A 20,484-nucleotide genomic window follows, 5' to 3' on the forward strand; every position below is an offset into this window, starting at 1 on the left:
ATCTTTTGTTGCACTATAGGGAAAGCCTAAGCGAAGACTAAAGTTTCACCTCCTTTGAGGACCGTCTCCTCCCTGGGAGGAGGTTACTTCTTACTTCTCCTCAGAGCTGAAGTTGCACCCCTGTGCAGTTCTTTCTCCTCCCCGAGATCTCCCTCCTCTTCTAAGACTGAAACTGCACCCCCCCTCTCTCTCGAAGTCTCCCTCCTCCTTCTCGGATACTGAAGCTGAACTCTTTTTGGGAACCCCCTTCTGCTCCTTAGGGGCTGTCTCTCTTCTTTATTCTTAAGCTCTGAAGTTGCATCCTCCCCTCTGGGTTCTTCTTTCTCTTCTCCTGAACTCCCTCCTTCTCCGGAGTCTTAACCTGCACCCCTTCTGCGATTCTCCTGATCTTCAGGGTTCTCCCTCCTCCTCAGGGTGGAAATTGGACCCCACTAGGGCACGCTTTCTCCTCCCCAAGGTTCCTAGCTGTTCCATCCCACCAGCTCGAGGCAAGTCCCCCCGGAATGTACAACTGCCCGATTCAATCTCTTTTTATAGCGTCTCACTCGCCTTCTCCTCGCCCCCCACTCCCTCCAGGTGACATCTAGCGTGGATGACCAGGTCCTAGCGCTTCAGGGGAACTGGGGACCCACCCCGGTGCTGTGTGCCAACAGCACCCCATAGCGACGATCCGGAGCCTAGCTTTTCATTCACCTGCAAGAGTAAACCAGGGGAAACGCGCAGGGACTCTGGGGAGCTCTCTTCAAACAGCATTAATTTTGTCATCCCATTTGTCCCAGGGCATTCTTACAGCCAATGATTCTCCTTCATTCTCAAAGTGACTGGCCGGGGAGAGAGGCCACCTGCTAAAGACCAGAACAAAGTCTAGCGAAATACCATGGCACAGTGGAAAGAGCACTGTCTGGAGTCACAGGGCCTTGGTCCCAGTTCTGCCTCTTCTTAATTATGTGGTGTTAAACAAGTGGTTTCACCTCCCCCATCTGCCCCACCCTTTCTTCCTGTGGGTGTATGTCCGTCTGTCTCTCTCACCCACACACCTAACACACACTCGTTACAAAAATGAGAAGAATGGAATGAATGTCATCGGAAGGGGGCTCCTTTGATTCTATGAGTTCCTGCCTCTCTCTTTCCCCTTATCCATGAAATAATTTCTGCCACCGGATCTTCAGAGATCAGGCATGGAGGAAAAGGAAATCATTGAAAGATGTGTCTTTTTCCATTCTCAATTGACATACTAGAACTCCAGACCTGGAGTACAGAAGATCTATTGAAAAGTGACTAGTTGTGTGACCCTAGGCCTCCGATTTTGTGAGGATGGAGTGAGATAATATTTATTATTTTTTATAGCTTTTTATTTACCAGATATATGCATGGGTAATTTTACAACATTGACATTTGCCAAACCTTTTGTTCCAATTTTTCCCCTCCTCCTCTCCCCACCCCAGATGGCTGGTAGACCAATACATGTTAAATATGTTAGAGTATAAATTAAATACAATATATGTCTACCTGACCAAACAGTTGTTTTGCTGTACAAAAAGAATTGGACTTTGAAATAATGTACACTTAGCCTGTGAAGGAAATCCAAAATGCAGGAGGACAAAAATAGAGGGATTGGGAATTCTGTGTAGTGGTTCATAGTCATCTCCCAGAGTCCTTTCGCTGGGTGTAGCTGGTTCAGTTCATTACTGCTGATAATAATAATTCAACTCATTGTTGAAAATCACCACGTCCATCAGAATTGATCATCATATAGTATTGTTGTTGAAATATACAATGATTTCCTGGTCCTGCTCATTTCACTCAGCATCAGTTCATGTAAGTCTATCCAGGCTTTTCTGAAAGTGAAATAATATTTCTAAGTATTTTGTCAACTTTAATGGGTTACACTAATGTTATAATAATAATAATGGTTAGTTAGCATTTAAATGCTGGGGTTTTTTTATTTTATAATTATAACTTTTTTTGACAGTACATATGCATGGGTAATTTTTTACAACATTATCCCTTGCACTTACTTCTGTTCAGATTTTTTCCCTTCCTCCCCCAACCTCCTCCCCCAGATGGCAGGCAGTCTTATACATGTTAAATATATTATAATATATTCTAGATACAATATATGTGTGTAGAACCGAATTTCTTGTTGCACAGGAAGAATTGGATTCAGAAGATGAAAATAACAGTTTACACTCATTTCCCAGTGTTCCTTTTTTGGATGTAGCTGATTCTGTCCATCATTGATCAATTGGAATTGGATTAGCTCTTCTCTATGTTGAAGATATCCACTTCCATCAGAATACGTCCTCATACAGTATCATTGTTGAAGTGTATAATGATCTTCTGGTTCTGCTCGTTTCACTCAGCATCAGTTGATGTAAGTCTCTCCAAGCCTCTCTGTATTTCTCCTGTTGGTCATTTCTTACAGAACAATAATATTCCATAACATTCATATACCATAATTTACCCAACCATTCTCCAATTGATGGACATCCATTCATCTTCCAGCTTCTAGCCACTATGAAAAGGGCTGCCACAAACATTTTGGTACATACAGGTCCCTTTCTCTTCTTTAGTATTTCCTTGGGATATAAGCCCAGTAGTAGTATGGCTGGGTCAAAGGGTATGCACAGTTTGATAACTTTTTGGGCATAATTCCAGATTGCTTTCCAGAATGGTTGGATTCTTTCACAACTCCACCAACAATGCATCAGTGTCCCAGTTTTCCCACAGCCCCTACAACATTCATCATTATTTGTTCCTGTCAACTTAGCCAATCTGACAGGTGTGTAATGATATCTCAGAGTTGTCTTAATTTGCATTTCTCTGATCAATAGTGATTTGGAACACTCTTTCATATGAGTGGATATAGTTTCAATTTCATTATCTGAGAATTGTCTGTTCATATCCTTTGACCATTTATCAATTGGAGAATGGCTTGATTTCTTATAAATTAAAGTCAATTTTCTGTATATTTTGGAGATGAGGCCTTTATCAGAACCTTTAACTGTAAAAATGTTTTCCCAATTTGTTACTTCCCTTCTAATCTTATTTGCATTAGTTTTGTTTGTGCAGAAACTTTTTAATTTGGTGTAATCAAAATTTTCTATTGTGTGATCAATAATGGTCTCTAGTTCTCCCTTGGACACAAACTCCTTCCTCCTCCACAAGTCTGAGAGGCAAACCATCCCATGTTCCTCCAATTTATTTATGATTTCATTCTTTATGCCTAAATCTTGGACCCATTTTGATCTAATCTTAGTATGTGGTGTTAAATGTGGGTCCATGCCTAGTTTCTGCCATACTAATTTCCAGTTTTCCCAGCAGTTTTTGTCAAATAATGAATTCTTATCCCAAAAGTTGGGATCTTTGGGTTTGTCAAACACTAGATTGCTATATTTATTCACTATCTTGCCCTGTGAACCTAACCTATGCCACTGATCAACTTGTCTATTTCTTAGCCAATACCAAATGGTTTTGGTGACTGTTGCTTTATAATACAGTTCTAGATCGGGTACAGCTAGACCACCTTCACTTAATTTTTTTTTCATTACTTCCCTTGAAATTCTCAACCTTTTGTTCTTCCATATGAATTCTGTTGTTATTTTTTCTATGTTATTAAAATAGTTTCCTGGAAGTCTGATTGGTATAGCACTAAATAAATAGATTAGTTTAGGGAGTATTGTCATCTTAATTATATTCGCTTGGCCTATCCAAGAGCACTGAATGTCTTTCCAATTATTTAAATCTGACTTTATTTTTGTGGCAAGTGTTTTGTAATTTTGCTCATATAATTCCTGACTCTCCTTTGGTAGATATATTACCAAATATTTTATACTATCGACCGTTATTTTGAATGGAATTTCTCTTTGTATCTCTTGCTATTGGATTGTGTTGGTAATGTATAAAAATGCTGAGGATTTATGTGGATTTATTTTGTATCCTGCAACTTTGCTAAAATTCTGAATTATTTCTAATAGCTTTTTAGCAGAGTCTTTGGTTCTCTAAGTATACCATCATGTCATCTGCTAAAAGTGATAATTTGATTTCCTTGTTTCCTACTCTAATTCCTTGAATCTCTTTCTCTGCTCTTATTGCCGAGGCTAGAGTTTCTAGTACTATATTAAATAGTAATGGTGATAGTGGGCAACCTTGTTTCACTCCTGATCTTATAGGGAAAGGTTCTAGTTTATCACCATTACATATGATGTTTACTGAAGGTTTTAAATATATGCTCCTTATTATTTTAAGGAATAGTCCATTTATTCCTATACTCTCAAGCGTTTTTAGTAGGAATGGATGTTGGATTTTATCAAATGCTTTTTCTGCATCTATTGAGATGATCATATGGTTTTTATTAATTTGATTATTAATATGGTCAATTATACTAATAGTTTTCCTAATATTAAACCAGCCCTGCATTCCTGGTATAAATCCCACTTGGTCATAGTGTATTATCCTGGGGATGATTTTTTTGAAGTCTATTTGCTAATATCTTATTTAAGATTTTAGCATCAAAATTCATTAAGGAAATTGGTCTTTAGTTTTCTTTCTCAGTTTTCGATCTACCTGGTTTAGGTATCAGTACCATGTCTGTGTCATAGAAGGAATTTGGTAGGACTCCTTCAATCCCTATTTTTTCAAATAGTTTACATAGAATTGGAGTTAGTTGTTCTTTAAATGTTTGGTAGAATTCACATGTAAATCTATCTGGTCCTGGGGACTTTTTCTTAGGAAGTTGGTTAATAGCTTGGTCTATTTCTTTTTCTGAGATGGGACTATTTAGACTACTTACTGCTTCCTCTGTTAATCTGGGCAAGCTATATTTTTGAAGGTATTCTTCCATTTCATTTAAGTTATCGAATTTATCGGCATAAAGTTGAGCAAAGTAGCTCCTAACTATTGTTCTAATTTCCTCTTCATTAGTGGTGAGTTCACCCTTTTCATTTTCAAGACTAACAATTTGCTTTTTTCTCTTTCCTTTTTTTAATCAGGTTTACTAAGGTTTGTCTATTTTGTTGGTTTTTTCATAGAACCAACTCTTAGTTTTATTAATTAATTCAATAGTTTTTTTACTTTCAATTTTATTAATCTCACCTTTTATTTTTTGAATTTCAAGTTTTGTGTTTGTCTGGGGGTTTTTAATTTGTTCCTTTTCTAGCAATTTTAGTTGCAAGCCCAATTCGTTGGCCCTCTCTTTCTCTATTTTATGCAAGTAGGCCTGTAGAGATATAAAACTTCCCCTTATTACTGCTTTGGCTGTATCCCACACATTTTGGTATGATGTCTCATTATTGTCATTTTCTTGGGTGAAGTTATTAATTATGTCTATGATTTGCTGTTTTACCCAATCAGTCTTTAGTATAAGATTATTTAGTTTACAATTATTTTTTGGTCTATTTTCCCCTGGCTTTTTATTAAATGTAATTTTAATTGCATTATGGTCTGAAAAGGATGCATTTACTATTTCTGCCTTACTGCATTTGATTTTGAGGTTTTTATGCCCTAGTATATGATCAATTTTTGTATAGGTTCCATGAACTGCTGAGAAGAAAGTATACTCCTTTCTGTCTCCATTTAGCTTTCCCCAAAGATCTATCATATCAAACTTTTCTAGTATTCTATTTACCTCTTTGACTTCTTTCTTATTTATTTTGTGGTTTGATTTATCTAATTCTGAGAGTGCAAGGTTGAGATCTCCCACTATTATAGTTTTGCTATCTATTTCTTCTTGCAGCTCTCTTAATTTCTCTTTTAAGAATTTAGATGCTGCACCACTTGGTGCATATATGTTTAATATTGATACTGCTTCATTATTGATGCTACCCTTTAGCAGGATATAATGCCCTTCCTTATCTCTTTTAATTAGATGAATTTTTGTTTTTGCTTGATCTGAGATGAGGATGGCTACTCCTGCTTTTTTGGTTTTGCCTGAAGCATAATAGATTCTGCTCCACCCTTTTACTTTTAGTTTGAATGAATCACCCTGTTTCAGGTGTGTTTCCTGTAAACATATAGTAGGATTCTGACTTTTAATCCAGTCTGCTAACAGCTTCCTCTTTATGAGGCAGTTTGCCCCATTCACATTTATGGTTAGGACTAATTCTATTTTGCTTGCCATCCTATTAACCCCTGCTTATGCTTTTCCCCTTTCCTTTCCTCTTACCCTCCTACCCAGTATTAAACTTGTGAACACCACTTGCTTTTCACAGCCCTCCCTTTTTAGGATCCCTCCCCCACCTTAAAGTTCCTCCCCTTATTTTACCCCTTTCCCTCACAATTTCTCTATTCCCTTCCCCTTAGCTTACTCCTTCCCTTTCACTTTTCAATGAAGTGGAAGAAGTTTCACCATAAATGGAATATGTCTATTGATACACACTATGTTCATCTCCCTCCTTTCTCTCAGATATAATAGGTTACCTTTGCCTCTTCATGAGATGTAGTACCACCACTTTACACTTTTTTATGATATAATTTCCTTTCCACCTCTAGTTTCTAAGACAAATTGTACATATGTTCTTTACATATTTTTTTTGGCAGAAGTATAGTTCTCAAGATTTCTTTTTACCTTTTTAGAAATCTCTTGAATTCTGTATTTAAAGATCAAACATTTTATGTAGGTCTGGTTTTTTCATCAAGAATAGATGGAATTCATTTATTTTGTTAAATGTCCACCTTCTTCCCTGGAAAACAATGCTCATTCTTGCTGGGTAAGTTATTCTTGGCTGCATACCAAGTTCCTTAGCTTTTCGGAATATCATATTCCAGGCCCTTCGTTCTTTTAATGTAGATGCTGCTAGATCCTGGGTTTTCCTTATTGTGGCTCCTCCATATCTGAATTGATTTTTTCTAGCAGCTACCAATATCTTTTCCTTTGTCTGATGGTTCTTGAACTTGGCCACTATATTTCTTGGCGTTTTGATTTTAGGGTCCCTTGCAGTAGGTGATCGATGAATTTTTTCAATGTCTATTTTACCCTCTGTTTCTAAAACATCTGGGCAGTTCTCTTTGATAATTTCCTCGAAAATAGTGTCCAAGCTCTTTTTTTCCTCACATTTTTCAGGGAGTCCGATTATTCTCAAATTGTCTCTCCTGGATCTGTTTTCCAGGTCTGTTGTCTTTCTAATAAGGTACTTAACATCCTTTTCAATTGTTTCCTTTCTCTAGTTTTGCTTGACTACCTTCTGGTTTCTCCTTGAGTCATTCATTTCTACTTGTTCGAGTCCAATTTTCAATGATGTATTTTCTTCACTCACTTTTTTTATATCTTTTTGTAATTGTCCAATTGTGTTTTTAAGTGAGTTTTTTTCTTCTATGGAATTTTTTTCCATTTTATTTTTTAGAGAGCTTATTTCTTTATCCAGCTCATTAATCCTGTTTTCCTTGGAGTTGTTTACCTTTTCCAGCTCACTAATCCTGTTTTCCTTGGAGTTGTTTGCCTTTTCTAATTCACTAATTTTATTTCTCAATGATTTGATCTCTTTATCCACTCTGCTTAACTTCTCCAGGTTCTCTTTCCAAGCTTCCCTTTCCTTTTCCAATTTCTCTTCTAGCTCTCTTGTGAGAGCCTTTTTGATTTCCTCTATGAGATTCTTTTGTATTGAGGATCAGCTCATATCCCCCTTAGGGGATTCCTCTGGGGACAGTCTGTTTTTAGTCTCCTCAGTATTTGAAGTCTGTTCTCTCTCCATACAGAAGCTGTCAATGGTTAGAGCCCTTTTGAATTTTTTGTTCATTTTGTCAAGAGCGGAATTGAAGAAAATAGATTGACAAGAGAAACAAGAGGGATGGGGCTGGATGGTTTTAATGGGCTTCCTCTACAGACTGGGGGTAGGGCAGCAGAGAGCCACTAACAGGACAGGGATGGTTGCACCCGAGTCTGTGCTCTGAGGCTCTGAGAACGCCCTGAGTCAGTCCGGGAGGGGGTTGGGGGTGGCCGGGCTCTGAGAGACGCTGGCTTTCTGGGGTTTTAATCTTCACCTCCGGTGTTTACACCCTCTCTGCTGCTTCTGGCTTGCTGCCAAGACAGAACATTCACACTGGGGTAAAAGCCTTTTCACAGAAACGGCAGAGATCGTACCTCTCCCCACTCCAGTCTGAGCTGTGTGAGCTGTCTGTCTCACTGTGGCTGCCTGCCCTCAGTCTGTGCCCCGTCTAATTGACCCTCCCCTGAGCAAATACAGACCTTCTCTGGCGAATTTCAAGGATGTCTTCTCTTGGTGATTATTTGTGGGTTTCTTTTCTGGTCAAGCATTAACTCTGAGGCTTGTCATGAAGTAAGTCTTGAGAGAAAGCACAGAGCTCAAGCAGCTGTCTGCCTCCACGCCACCATCTTGGCCAGAAGTCCCTAAATGCTGGTTATTAATAATAATGACCAGCAAAGTGTTTTACAAATATCATCTCATATTATCTTCACAGTTCTGGGAAGTAGGTTCTTATTCCCCATCCCACAGATGGGAGAACTCAGATACAGAAGATTCAATGACTCCCTTAGGGTCACCCAGCTAGCAGGTAAATAAAAGGCTTGGGTCATGTACTCCTAAGTTCAAATCTGACCTCACACTATTACTAGCTATACAATCTCTAGCAAGTCACTTAACTTCAGTTTTTGAAATTGTAAAATAAGAATAATAACAGCACCTATCCCTAGAGTTGCTGTGAAGATAGAAAAAATAAGGTTCCTGGCAAATAATAGGCACTCTGTAAATGCTACCAATTATGGGTAATAGTAAAGTAAACAAAGATTTGAATTTATATCTTCCTGACTCCAGATTCAGTGCTCTATCCACTAAATCATCAGCTGCCTATCTTTAAAAACATGTTCTATGAAAACTTATGGAATGAACAGACTGTTTTTAAAAATAAATGTATTTACTCTAAAAAAAAATAAAATAAAAACATGTCTATGTATATATAGATGTGTTTGAAAAAATAAATAGAAACAGGGAATATACCTAAAAAGATCTCCATAGGCTACATGCTGACTTGATTTTCAAATTTAATATTATTTATGTTTTATTGTCTTTTTAAAAATGTTTTGTTAAATTTTTCCCAATTACATCTTATTCTGATTTAGTAGTAATCAGGAATGTTAGAGGAAGCATGTAGCCCTGGATCCTCACATTTGACATCTGTGATGTCAAATCTGTGTCACTTACCACACAGATTCCTTGTGTGTGTTAAATGAGATAATATATTATACATATATTAAAGTCCTCGTTCATAGATTTGTGAAAACTGAAGGAATTTTTATTTGCCTCTATATGAAGGAGGGGAGAACACCCAACTTATGCATTCTTCCTGAGACCTTAGAAAATAATTTGAATGAACTTTCTAAAAAGTAGATTTCTGAGTAGGGTATGCTACAATCTTCAATACCAACTTCTAATTCCTACTCCATGCTAGAATGGAAAAAGATAATGTAACAAGAGATGTGCAAAATTGCCCTGACTGTTTCCTGTGATCCCTTATGCTTTCTCATCAGTTGGGGGCTTTTGGAATAACAAACCCCTAGGGCTGCCTAGAGCAGCTACAGTAGTAGAATGACAAGTAGGAAGACAGACAGGCAATGGGGGAGGAATCAGCTTGGCTCTTTATCTACTTTTTGTGCTGTTTATTTGCCTAGATAAGTAAATATTTATCTTGAGACAAATCATCCAGACTTAGAAGCGACCTTGTGAGTATAATATGTAGAGAATTCTCTACAATTAACATTGACTTTACTTTAAGAGTCTCTAGCGACAACTATAGCACTTATTTTGATAATAACCATTAGTCAGAGGAACCACAAATCCTTGGGTGGCCTGCCAAAGAGCATGGACCCAGACAGAACAGAGTTGGAATAATGTTCATTTAGCAGTCCTCCAAATTCTGATGCTTAAGTCTTAGCCACTTCACAAAGTATAATAGTAGTTATAAATTGCTGAATTCTCATGTATCTTTCTGCCAGGGAAAGTGTTGGAGAGCTTTTAGGTAATATCTTGCCACTGGACCCAAATGGCTCTGGAGGAGAAAGTGAGGCAGGTGACCTTGCCCAACCCTCCCTCACCTAAATCCAGCAAACTTGCATGTCATGGCATTACTCTCCTGAAGCCATGGTTCTCTTCAAGAACAAAGGGCAAGCAGCAACAATTTTTGCATGTAAGAAATAAATAGATATCTCTTACCTGACTCTATGTTTTACATTCAGTACATTCCCTTTGGGAAGAACCTAGACATAAATCAAATCTAAGATGTAATTTCTCCCTGAGGTGCCAGGACAGAAATGTAAAGATCCAAACAATATGAGACAGGAGCCAAATCCCTGTGGCCAAACTTCTTAAGAACTGAGAATGCTTGACATGCATGGGTGAGACCACAGTTAAAAGATATCCCTTAATAAAGAAAGAAGGGGTAGAATACCTCCTAGATCAAAAAGTGACTTTTAAACAGAGGAAACAAACAAATGAGTAAATAAATGAATAAGAGAAAGGAATAAGTATTTATTAATTATGTACTATGTACTATTTACAAATCTTGTATCATTTGATTCTCACAGTCATGGATAAAATGATTTGCCCAGATAAAATGATTACTGCCTCTAGTAAATATTTGAGGCTGGATTTGAAGCTAAATCTTTCTGACTTCAGGTCCATCATTTTTTATCTCCTATCCCACCAAATGAGTAAATATATCATACATAAACATGTACATGCATACATATACCTTTTGTCATTTCTCCATTTTCTAAATAAACAAAATCAGTTTTTGTAGTAAATTTGAGTTTGTAGAATATTAGACAGCATGATGAAAGCCTGCAGTCAAAGTCTTTCTCTGATCAGTGTTGTTATTAGTATCCACTCCTCTTTGACAAGTATCAATTCTCCTTTTGAATAATATCTCCAGTATTTAAGGCCATATGATTGATAATTGTTTGTTGAATTTAGTTGAGTTGTGATATAGTACAGTGGCTAGAGTCTGGAACTGGAAAGAGAAAGACCAAAGCCTTAAACACTTACTCTTTTGTATTGCCTAGGCAAGTCCCTCAATCTTCCTGAGTTTTAGCAACTCTCTAAGCATGTTAGCTGAAGTTCCTATAACTGACATTATTATAAGTCATCACTGACCTAAGAGTACCTGGCAAAGGCTATTGTCATTGAGTCGTGTCCTTTTTCTACCTGACCCTATGGGCATTGTCCATGAAGTTTTCTTGTCACAGATATCGGAGTGGTTTGCTATTTTCTTCTCAAGTGTATCCTCATTTTACATAAGGAGCTAAAACATAGGTTAAGTGACTTATCCAGGATCACACAGCTATAAGTGCCTGAAGCCAGAATTGAACTCAGAAAGAGAAGTTTTCTTGATTCCAGACCTGTGCTATCCACTATACCACTTAACTGCCCTGGTAATAACTACAAACTATTTGTCTTGCATTCAGGTATCACCTTGCCCTATACCTCTCATCCCTAACTCCCTCAAAAAAAACCCTACAAGCAATGTACACTAGTTGGGTTTTTCCCCCATATACAATATCAATACCAGCAGTATAGGACCATATGCAAAGCAAATATTTTTCAGCCATAACTCCTAATACTGATACCTAGATATCACAATCCACTTATTTCTGCATCTTAATATTTGGTTACAATTCCTAAAGCTGGTAAGGGCAAGCACATTATTTTGCCTAAGCATTTGAGTCCTCAAGATAAATTTTTGCACAAATTAAGTAAAAATCTTAGTCATAAAGCTATCTTTAGTATATATGCAAATTCTGTTCCATTATGAGGAGGGTTCCTAAGTGATAATTCATAGAGTTTGAGGTGTGGGAAAATGATAAGGATACAGATAGATCTCTCTCAGACAAGATGAGACACTAAATAATAATTCTATCAGTATTAGTCAATTGACAGTCAATTACTTTTCTTTTTTTCCAGTTCTCTAGCCTAATAAAACTCTAGTCCATATAGAAGTTGAAATTAAATCTGGATAGAAGTATTATCCAGAATATCTTTTAGAAATTATATACATAATGCATAAAAGCATGTATGGTATATTCAATACAGAGATTCTTATGTACAAATTAGTGGCCCTTTTTTCTATTTGAGTTTGACATCACTGGTTAAGATTGATTATATCTCCCTATGAAGGTTATTATGGACATTAATTCCCAGATCCCCCTGGAAAATGAGTCTCCTCACTAGAGCTGACCCCTAAGATTGAATGACTTGCTTAGACTAATTTGTACATAAGAATTCTTGCACTGCATATTGACTTTGTATTAAAATGTAATGTTATTTATGTTCTATGTATTATGTTATTTTTCAATTACATTCTAATCTAGAAACTTAAATGGGTATCCATCAATTGAAGAATAGCAAAATAAATTATGCTATATTAACCTTTTAAAGTACTTTTGTTTATAAAAATGATGAAGGAGATGGTTTCAAAAATACCAGGGAAGATTTGTATGAATTGATGCAGATTTAAATGAGTAGAAAAAGGAGAGTGAAGACAAACAATTTTGAATGACTTAAGAACCATGATAATGTCCAATCACAATTTCAGAGGATAATGATGAAGCTCCTGGAAAAGAGGATGATAAAGTCAGGTTGCAGATTATGACATTTTCAGAAATATTGGAGATATTTGGAAATATTTTTCTTTGCTTAGCTGTACATATCTGTTACAGTTTTTTTTTTGGGGGGGGGGGAGGAAGGGAGAATGGAAGAGAGAGAAAAATAGCTTTTTGTTCTTTAAAAAAAATTAATTTAAATATTTGAAAGATATTCTGTAAAACAAAAACAAAAGACTTGACCTTAGTTATTTGATGGGTACAAGAGAGCCAGATCATAAAGGATTGTTTGTATTTTATCCTAGAGACAATAGAAAGTCACTGGAAATATTTTATTAGGTGAGTACTCTGGTCAGATCTTGTTTTAGCACTGTCAATTTGATATGTGTATGGATAATTGATTGGAGAAAGAAAATGTTGGGATCTATTAAGAGACAATTGTAATAGGATAATTGAGAAGTAATTAAGTCCTGAAATGAGGTGATGTCCTTGTGTGTCTAGGGAGGAGATCGGTAAAGGAAATATTGAAGAAGTAGAATTGGCAACTGATTGGGTATGACAGGTAATGGTGAGAGAATAGTCAGGAATGATTCTGAGGTTGCAAAACTGGGTGAACAAAAGAATTGTGGTCCCTAGAAAGAAACAGGTATAATTAGAGGAGGGATATATTTGGAAGAAAATACAATGAGTTCTATTTAGGACATCTTGAATTTATATTATTTGTATATTACATTATATTATATTATATTATGTTATATTATATTATATTATATTATATTATATTATATTATATTATATTATATTATATTATATCATATCATATCATATATATTATATTATATTATATTATATTATATTATATTATATTATATTATATTATATTATATTATATTATATTATATTATATTATATTATATTATATTATATTATATTATATTATATTATATTATATTATATTATATTATATTATATTATATTAACAATTACAAAGCTGATTGTGGATGTGTAGCCTACCATCTTCCTTAGGTAATGAAATTGCAGTTAGTGTTGCAAGGTGATATTTTTGAACTAGGGTCAAAATGAGCGTTTATTTTTTCAAAGATGAGCTTTTTTTCTCTGGAGCAGCAAAAAGAGAACCAGATCTCCAAAGAAAAGACTGTGGCTTAGACAGCTCATCCAGGCGCCATTTTGTTAATGTTGTCTTTAGTCATTTTTAATCACATCCAGTTCTTTGTCATTGGAGTGATTTGCCACTTCCTACTCCAGCTAAAATGACAGATAAGGAAACTGAGGCAAACAGGGTTAAGTGACTTACCCAGAGTCATATAGCAGCATCTGAGGCCATATTTAAACTCAGAAAAATTAGTCTTCCTGACTCTGGGCCCAGTGCACTGAGCTCTATGATGCCACTTAGCTGCCCTTGAGTCAGCCAGGCTGAGTCCAAAGCTCAGATCCTTATAGATATGCAATCTTAAATCACTTTAACCTCCCTTTGCCTCAGTTTCCTCATTTGTAAAGTAAAGGACTCATTGACTACCAAGTTCCTAGCTCTAAATTAATGATCCTGGGTTTGAGGCTGTTTTGTACACACATTGCTTCTTGCACACACATTGCCATGAGGAGTATGCAGCAATTACAATACTAGCACTCTCCAGCTTTCATCAAGCACTTACATTCTTCTTGGTGTTCAGTGCTCTGTGATTGACAGCTGTGAGCATCCCTAGGAAAATATCAGTACTTTAAAATGATGAGTTTTGGATGTAGGAAACAGCTTTGGATCACAGAAACAGATCTTTATATGAATAATATTAAATTGAACCATTAAGAAGCAATAAGGATTTAAATCTTAGAGGGACATCTGGAAAGATTGGTAAATTTCTTATGAATTCCAAGAGTCTTATGATTACTTGAAACAAATTCAGATTAATTCAGTCACAATTGGGAGTCTCTTAACTGAATATTAGGAATTAGAAAATGAGTCAGTATAAATAACCAATAAATAATACACAAAACAGTCTTTTTCTTTCTTTTTTGTTTCTTTGTGTTTTCTTTCTTTTGTTCTTTCTTTCTTCTCCATCTTTGTTTGGTAATCCAGTTTGGTCTGTCATTTAACTCTTCATTTACTTAGGATAGTTTTAAGTAGAACAAAATCCTAAATAAAGATCATCAACAGAAAAGGGAAAAATATAGAAGAAAGAGGTATCTGTGAATATGATGGGGGTTGAGGTCCCTTTAGGATTCCTTTCTGATTGCCCAACCCCCATAGCTGACCTTGATTCACAAATCCTGGTCAAAAGCACCCTTTTGAATATCCGGGCCCAGCCCCCACTATCAGCTTAGCTTCCCCCAGCCTCCCACTGGATCTGAGCTAAGTAAAAAGCCCACCAAGAACTTGGGGTACCGCCCACAATCCCCTTCTAGGTATAAAAGAGCCAAGCTGGAGCTCTCTCTTTGCAGGAGCCCTTCCCCCCAACACATAGTATCCTTCCGGCCATGTAAAGGTTCCTGCCTGCCCAGTGGCCACCTCTGGCCCTGGCGTCTTTCTAACTGAATTTTACTTTCAAATTTCTACAATAAACCTTTTATTTATCAATCTAAGTTTTTGGGCCTGTAAATTAATTTACAGGGGACACTGCACCTCATAGGATTATCTTACTATCTTTGTACTGACAAACGGGGTTCCCCCTTTCCTTTCCCTCATCAAATATGAGGAAGGAAGTCTAAAATGTCCCTCCTGTCCTTAGGCAAGAAGAAGCTTACTGCCCTTATGAAGACGCCTAGGTTGATAGAAAAAGAATTAAATAAGATGACTCCAAATATAATTTCATTTAATCAATGAGGCAGATAAATAAAAAGACCCCTTTACTAAATACAAATATTCAATAAGGATATACATGTTCACATCTGTAGGGAGATACCTGATAGCCCATGTGGGATAAATAGTCTATTAAAACTATATCATTTTTCTTAATACTGGTTTACAAAAGATCCCTCTGAAAGTCAGATCTTAGGGTATTTAGCCCACTCTCCTTTTGTGAGTAGGCTAATACTCCTTATGGCTAAGGGATGTATACAGACTCTAAATCGGGGTACCAACTCAAATAGAAACAGGGAATTACTTATTTGTATATAAGGATTCCTTCAGGTACATATTGACTAGTTTCAAAATATATTTTATCAAAACATGTTTTACTTCATATTTATTTATTCTACTAAATATTTCCAAATTACTTCTTTTTTATTAAAGGTTTGTATTTAAAAGCATATGCATGGGTAATTTTTCCAATACTGACCCTTGCAAAACCTTTTGTCCAAAATTTTCCCCTCCTTCCCCTCACCTCTCCCCTATCTGGCAGGTAGTCCAATACATGTTAAATATGTTGAAATACATGTGAGATCCAATATATGTATACATATTTATGCAGTTATTTTGTTGCACAAGAAAAATCAGATCAAGAAAGAAGAAAAAGAAAAGCTGAGAAAGAAAACAAATGCAAGCAAACAACAACAGAAAGAGTAAGAATGCTGTGTTGTGGTCCACACTCTATTCCCACAGTCCTTTCTCTGGGTGTAGATGGCTCTCTTCATCACTGAGCATGTGGAACTAGTTTGAATCATCTCATTCTTGAAAAGAGCCACCACATCCATCAGAATTGATCATCATATAGTCTTGTTGTTACCTTGTATTATGATCTCCTGGTTTTGCTCATTTCATCATTTCACTTAGCATCAGTTCATGTAGGTCTCTCCAAGCCTCTCTGAAATTATGTTACAGAACAATAGTATTCCATAGCATTCATATGCTGGACTAGCTCCCTGGAGGCCTCAGAATCAGCCAGAGTCAGGATAAGCAAACGTCCTTGGTCTTTAGGGGGAGAAGTGAAGGAGATAGATAAAACTGCCAGGAGTTTTGCCAAGGATGCTTCCTTTATTCTAGAGTCCAGCATCTCCAGAATCTCCACAATTTTCTCCTCCTCATCCTCCTGCAAAGTGAGTCTGGCTTGTCATACTCCACCCTCTAATTCCTCCTAAGATTATCTGCATACACCAAAAGATAGTGAAAAGGGCTATTTTTCCAAACATATGCTAATAGAGTTATTGTCCAATAGGTATTTAGCTTTAAGTGCTTGGTTGTCTGATTCAAGCATTCCTTTTAAGAGTTTCAGCTCTTTACAATATGCCATCATTTATTCAGCCATTCTTCAATTGATGGGCATCCACTCAGTTTCCAGTTCTAGTTACTACAAAGAGGGCTACCACAAACATTTTTGCACATGTGGGTAGATCCCTTTCCCTCCTTTAGGATCTCTTTGGGATATAATCCCAATAGAAACACTGCTGGTTCAAAAGGTATGTACAGTTCAATAACTTTTTGAGCATAGTTCCAAATTGCTTTCCAGAATAATTGGATCTGTTCACAGTTCCACAAGGTATTAGTGTCCCAGTTTTCTCACATCTCCTCCAACATCCATCATTATCTTTTCTTGTCATCTTAGCCAATCTGACAGGTGTGTAGTGGTATCTCAGCATTGTCTTAATTTGCATTTCTCTGATCAATAGTGATTTGGAACACCTTTTCATGTGGCTAAAATAGTTTCGATTTCTTCATCTGAAAATTGTCTGTTCGTATTCTTTGACCATTTATCAATTGGAGAATGACTTGAACTATTATAAATCTGAGTCAATTCTCTATTTTAGAAATGAGGCCTTTATCAGATCCTTTGGATGTAAAAATGTATTTTCCAGTTTATTGCTTTCCTTTTAATCTTGTCTGCATTAGTTTTGTTTGTATAAAACCTTTTTAACTTAATATGATCAAAATTAACTATTTTGTGATCAGTGATGATCTCTAGTTCTTCTTTGGTCATAAATACCTTTCTTCTCCACAAATCTGAGAAGTAAACTATCCTATTTCTTCTAATTTGTTTATAGTATCATTCTTTATGTCTAGATCATGAACCCATTTTGACTTTATCTTGGTATAGGGTGTTAGATATGGGTCTATGCCTAATTTCTGCTATACTAGTTTCTAGTTTTCACAGAAGTTTTTATCGAATAGTGAATTCTTATTCTGAAAGCTGGGCCTTTGAGTTTGTCAAATACTATGTTGTTATAGTCAATGACTATTTTGTTCTGTGTATCTAACCTATTCCACTGATCAATGTCTTTATTTCTTAGCCAGTATCAAAAGGCTTTGGAGACCACTGCTTTATGACATAGTTTTAGATCTGGTGCAGCTAGGCCACCTTCATTTGCTTTTCTCTTCATTAATTCCTTTGAAATTCTTGCTCTTTTGTTCTTTCAGATGAATTTTGTTGTCATTTTTTCTAGATCAGTAAAATAGTTTCTTGGGAGTTTGATTGGTATTAGCACTAAAAAAATTAGATTAGTTTAGGGATTATTGTCATCTATATCATATTTGCTCAACCTATCCATGAACACTTGAAATTGTTGCAATTGCTTAGATCTGACTGTATTTGTGTGAAAAGTATTTTTGCTTATATAGTTCCTGACTTTCCCTTGGTAGATAAATTCTCAAGTATTTTATATTATCAGCAGCTATTTTAATTGGAATTTTCTCTTCATATTCTTGTTATTGGATTTTGTTAGTGATGTATAAGAATGCCGATGATTTATGTGGATTTATTTTATATCCTGCAACTTTGCTAAAGTTGTGGATTATTTCTAATAGCTTTTTAGTTGACTCTCTGGGATTCTCTAAGTATACCATCATATTATCTACAAAGAGTGATAATTTTATTTCCTCATAACCTCTAATTCCTTTAATCTCTTTGTCAAAGCTAGCCTTTCTAATACAATATTGAAGAGTAATGGTGATAGTGGGTAACTTTGTTTCACCCTTGATCTTATTGGGAATGGTTCTAGTTTATCGCCATTATATATGACACTTGCTGATGGTTTTAAATAGATGCTATTGATTGTTTTAAGGAAAAGTCCATTTATTCCTAATCTCTCTAATGTTTTTATTAGGAATGGGTATTGGATTTTATCAAATGCTTTTTCTGCATCTATTGAGATAATCATATGATTTTTGTTAATTTGGTTATTGATATTAACCAGCCCTGCATTCCAGGTATAAATCCTACTTGGTCGTGGTGTAATATCCTAGGGATGATTTTCTGTAATCTCTTTTCTAATATTTTATTTAAGGTTTTTGCATCAATATTCATTAGGGAGATTGGTCTATAATTTTTCTTCTCTGTTTTCATCCTACTTATCACAAAAGGAATTTGGTAGGAGTCCTTCATTCTCTATTTTTTCAAATAGTTTATATACTTTTGGAGTTAATTGTTCTTTAAATGTTTGCTAAAACTCATATGTAAATCCATTTGGTCCTGAGGATTTTTTTAGCTTTTTCTATCTCTTTGTCTAAAATAGGACTATTTAAATAATTTATTTCCTTTTCTGTTAATCTGGGCAATCTATATTTTTGTAGGCACTCCTCCATTTCACTTAGGCTGTCAAATTTATTGGCATAAATTTGGGCAAAGTAACTCCTAATAATTGCTCTAGTTTCCTCTTCATTGGTAAATAGTTCTCCCTTTTTATTTTTGAGACTAATGATTTGATTTTCCTCTTTCCTTTTTCTAATCAAATTTACCAAAAATTTATCTATTTTGTTGGTTTTTTCATAAAATCAACTCTTAGTTTTATTTATTAATTCAATAGCCTTTTAGTTTCAACTTTTTTGATCTCTCCTTTTATTTTTAGTATTTTAGAATTTATTTTTAGAATTTTAGAAGTTTGATATTTGATTGGGGGTTTTTAATTTGTTTTTTTCCCCTAGCTTTTTAAATTGCAAGCCCAATTTGTTGATCTTCTCTTTCTCTATTTTAAGCAAGTAAGCATCTAGAGATATGAAATTTCCCCTTATTACTGCTTTGGCTGCATCCCACAAATTTTGATATGTTGTCTCATTACTGTCATTCTCTTAGATGAAATTATGGATTGTGTCTATGATTTGCTGTTTCACCCATTCATTCTTTAAGATGAGATTATTTAAGTTCCAATTTCCTTTTGGTCTATTTTCCCCTGGTCCTTTATTGAATGTAATTTTTATTTCATCATGATCTAAAAAAAATGCATTTACTATTTATGCCTTTCTGCATTTCATTTTGAGGTCTTTATGTCCTAATATATGGTCAATTTTTGTATAATTTCCATGAACTGTCAAGAAGAAAGTGTACTCCTTTCTATCTGCATTCAGTTTTCTTCAAATTTCATTCATATCTAGTTTTTTTTTTTAGTATTCTATTTACCTCTTTAACTTCTTTCTTCTTTATTTTGTGGTTTGATTTATTTAGTTCTGAGAGAGTAAGGTTGAGATCTCCCACTATTATAGTTTTGCTGTCTATTTCTCTTAATTTCTCCTTTAGGAATTTAGATGCTACACCACTTGATGCATATATGTTTAATATTGATATTGTTTCATTATCTATGGTACCCTTTAGCAAGATAGAGTTTCCTTCCTTATCTCTTTTAATTACATCATTTTTGATTTTGCTCGATCTGAGATCAGGATGGCTACCCCTGCTTTTTTTTACTTCATCTGAAGCATAATGATTCTGCTCCAACCTTTTACCTTTACTCACTATGCATGACTCTGCTTTAAATGTGTTTTTTGTAAACAACATAATGTAGGTTTCTGACTTTTAATCCCGTCTGCTATCTGCTCATATTTTATGGGAGAGTTCACCCCATTCATATTTACAGTTAAAACTACTAATTCTGTATTTTCTGCCATCTTATTAAATCCAAATTATACTTTTCTCCTTCCTTTTCCCCTTTCCTTTCTCCCCACTATTTTACTTATGAGCACTACTTGCTTTCTTTCTTATATTTTCCCCTACTATTTCTCTTTTACCTTCTATTTAGTCTATACCTTCACTTTTCCCTTTTCCCCTCCCACTTTTTTA

Source organism: Sminthopsis crassicaudata, chromosome 6, assembly GCF_048593235.1.
Source record: "Sminthopsis crassicaudata isolate SCR6 chromosome 6, ASM4859323v1, whole genome shotgun sequence".
Lineage (NCBI taxonomy): Eukaryota > Metazoa > Chordata > Mammalia > Dasyuromorphia > Dasyuridae > Sminthopsis > Sminthopsis crassicaudata.